This window comes from Cnephaeus nilssonii (genome assembly GCF_951640355.1).
Source record: "Cnephaeus nilssonii genome assembly, chromosome: X".
Classification (NCBI taxonomy): Eukaryota; Metazoa; Chordata; class Mammalia; order Chiroptera; family Vespertilionidae; genus Cnephaeus; species Cnephaeus nilssonii.
The window spans coordinates 15404807-15408607 of NC_137071.1; the positions used below are offsets into that span (position 1 = coordinate 15404807).

Genomic DNA, 3801 nt, shown 5'->3' on the forward strand with positions numbered 1-3801 from the left:
CACAATGCACATTCATTAACTGGGATAATGATTCTCAGACTTAAAAAAAGTGTACTTGCTTGGAGCAAATTGGAGTCTTCCCTTCCCTGGATTAAAGAGAAGTTCATATCAACTCAGTTGTGCTCTTCATATCCACCACCACCACCACCCCCAATGGCAGATTTTACTAGGACACAATGGGGACATTCACCCAAGGGGGGTTGTGAGGTTGAAAATCAAATTTGATGGTCACTTGTGGTGGAATCACACGTTCTGGCTGTGCTAAATGAAAGGGAGCCAGGGGCCAGGTTGGCTGGTAGCTGCAAAGCCTGACTTTGCTGCTGGTTGCATCTGCATTGGGAAGCAGGGGGAGGGGGGGAGAGCAAGGAGTGCAGAGGCTAGATTTGGAGCTTGGGGGTACATGGGATGCACGGAGGATGAGTCAGAGAAGCCAGTCTGCTGGTTAGCATGTTCCATTTGCTTTTGCAAGTCCAGGGCACCCACCACCAGGCTGGGTGGGATGAAAGTGGCTGTGCATGGCTTAGGGCTGTGGCTGTGGCTGAGACAAGGGCTGCACTGCAGGAAACGCTGAAGGGGCTCTGAGCTGCTGACTGGGACTATAGGAGAGTTGGGTGGGTCCATGGTGAGGTGGGAGCTGAGCAGCTCCATAGGCACTGCCTGGACTGCTTTGGAATTGCCTGTGCTCTGGGTTCCCTGAGAAAGCCGCTGGACCCACAGAATGCCAGGTGGTAAGCACTTGAGGTGGGGACATCTGTTTGGCTCCATCAATGCCATGAGGGTGCCTGCAGGGCAATTGAGTGCTCCTGGGCTCCCCTGCACGCTGAGGCAATGAGTTCCTGTGTATCTGCAGCTGAGGTCAGAGCAGTCAGGTCATTCTGCTCTTTTCGCCTCCATTTTTCTTCCTCATCTACAACTTTCTTGAGATGCAAGCAAAACAGGTGCTTCTCTTCCTGTAGGGCCCAAAGCTTCTCTTGCAACTTCAGGATTTGTTCCTTGGTCTCCACTAGTGACAGTCTCTTTTCCATCTCCTTTTTCTTCCTTCTCTCCTGTGCTTCCTTCAGTTTCTCTTTCCTCATCTTGTCTATCTCTCCTTTCTCTTGTTGCTTGTGCTCCAGCTCCATCGTGATGTGCAACGCTTGGGGCGCTCCAGGAGCCCAGGCAAGGTGCTGCCTGCAGAGTCACATGTCCAGCCCCTGCCCCAGGCCCAACCACCCGCTGGGCCCCTGCACTCTCTCTCCGAGGAGTCTGTAGCCTGGGCATTCCTGCCTCCTTCCAAGCCAGCCTGGCCTCCAGACCTTCCCTCCCAATATTCATTGATTTTTAGAGAGAGTGAAAGGGAGGGTGAAGAGAGAGAGAGAGAGAGAGAGAGAGAGAGAGAGAGAGACATCAATTTGAGAGAGACACATGGATTGGTTGCCTCCCACAGGATCCTGACCAGGACTGGGGATTGAGTCAGCGATCAAGGTACGTGCCCTTGACCAGAATCAAACTAGGGAGCCTCCAGGCCACAGGCTGACAGTTATCCACCGAGCCAAACCTACTAGGGCAGAAAACTTAGTATTAAAAACTTTTTTCTAAGCATAATGGGTATTGAAATAGCAGTTCATTATGCTTTTAATCTGCATTTTATTGAGGTTTAATTGGCATTTCTCTAATAACTAGTGAATTTGAACATCTTTCCATGCATTTATTGGCTGTTTGAGTTTTCATTCTGTGAAGTCTCCCATCTTGTGATTTGTACTTAATTTTGTCTATGGAATTTTTATACATTTAATTTTTTTTTAACATTGAAGAATTTTTTTTCTCATCTTGTTCATACACACAAATTTCGACTTTGTTCAATATTTTCAAACTTATATGTATAGAAACCCAAGTATTCAGTAGGCAAGAAGCACCCTAGTCTTTGGAGCCTATACATTTTAGAAAGTGCTCAGTTTTAAGATTTAAAACTGAATCTTCTGCATAGCAAAATTTTTCAATTTTGATAGATGTCAGATAAATAATGCAGATTATTTCAAATGCATTTGGTTTCCATTTACTCACCACAAGGAGGGACAATATGTGCAGTATTCCATAGAAAACAAAATGGGGGAGATTGAAGCTGGGTTGGAGAAATTATGGAAAGACTTTTTGAAAAAACAAAACAAAATACAACACAGATAGTCCATTATTTGCTTTAACTGTTTTATTGCAGCCTGTAAATCCCCCCCATCTGCCTCATATTTTATTAAACTTTGCTACACAGCACTCTTTGATGTGAATGAAGGATAAAAACTGACTTCCATAGCTAAGCTAACATGATGTAGAACAGGAAAAGCATGAATGACTCTTTAGGTCATCATCAGCTGGACCAGTTTAGGGGAGAAACAGAGTTTAGGGTCAGAAGTGAACACAAGAACACTGGACCTCAGAAGCTTCACAGAAATGGAAATTGGGCTTTCTACATATCATTTCCATGATTTTAAGATTATCCTATATAATAAAAACCTAATATGCTAAGTGTCCAACTGTTCAACTATTCCACCAGTCGCTATGATGTGCACTGACCACCAGGGAGCAGATGGCAGATTGGTACTGGGTGAGATGGGTCAGACACGCCCTGGAGCTGTCCTGTGGCCCCTCCCCAGCCCTGATCTTGCACCGGTGGGGTTCCTTGGCCTGGCCTACACCCGATCAGAATCCAGGACCCCTTGGGGGATGTCAGAGAGCCGGTTTCGGCCCATTCCCACAGGCCAGGCCAAGGGATCCCACTGGTGCACGAATGCATACACTGGGCCTCTAGTTTTTATTATATTTGGAGGAACAGGGCAACTACAGATTTGGTTTACTACATTTTGTTTTCCACACCTGAGATCAGAGAAGAGTTGAGATATCTAAGTAATGCAGCAGAGTAGTGGAGTGTTTTAATTCCATTCAAATAAAGATTTTTGTATGTTATTAGGCATCAAACCATTCTTTTCACCTCTTCTTAGTATAAGCTGTTTTAATTAAGTTGTATGCCTAGACACACAGAAAGAAAAAAATAAAACTTTAAAACTGAGCATAGAGACCAAAATGTCAGTAAAGGGAAAATTATAGTTAAAGGTGATAAGAAGAAATGAATTCCAAAACACTCCACCCCACACAACACAAATGAAAATGTACACAATATTGGGGGGGAAGTGGGACTGGAATATGAGCTATTTTCCTTTAGTTCTTGTGGGACAGGTAGATCCTGCTAATCCTATCCTCTTCAAGCACAATATTCACTAAAATTGTAACTACCTATTATATAACTCAACCTCAGTATTTCTCAAATCTGGTTTTATTTTATTTTTAAAATATGTTTTTATTGGTTTCAGAGAGGAAGGGATAGGGAGAGAGAGATAGAAACATCAAAAGATGAGAGGGAATCATTGATTGGCTTTCTCCTGCACGTCCCCTATTGTGGATCGAGCCCACAACCCAGGCATGTGTCCTGACTGGGAATCAAACCATGACCTCCTGGTTCATAGTTTGATGCTCAACCACTGAAACACACGGGCCAGGCATAAAATCTGGTTTTATTTTAGAACCACATAGAAATTCTTTAAAAATAAAAATACTTAGGCCATATTACATATCAAGTAAATAATTTCCTCTGGGTCTTATGCATTAGTATTTTTTAAGCTTCCTAGATGATTGTAATACGAAGAGTTAACAATTAACAACCTAAGTTGGGGCAGGGAAATAAGCATTCTGGAAATTTCTCTGCAGCTGGATATTTTGTAGACTTTGTGCACAAACCACCTTCCTGGAGCAGAGCTCACTGGTGGCAGTAAA

The 3801-nt window shown here is 43.8% G+C and overlaps 1 pseudogene across 1 annotated transcript; it reads right to left on the reverse strand.

The window, feature by feature from the left end:
- Positions 1–215: 215 nt before the first annotated feature.
- LOC307096117 (G protein pathway suppressor 2-like) lies at positions 216–1121 on the reverse strand (annotated as a pseudogene). The gene has a single exon. The product of its transcript is annotated as a G protein pathway suppressor 2-like (transcript).
- Positions 1122–3801: the final 2680 nt, after the last annotated feature.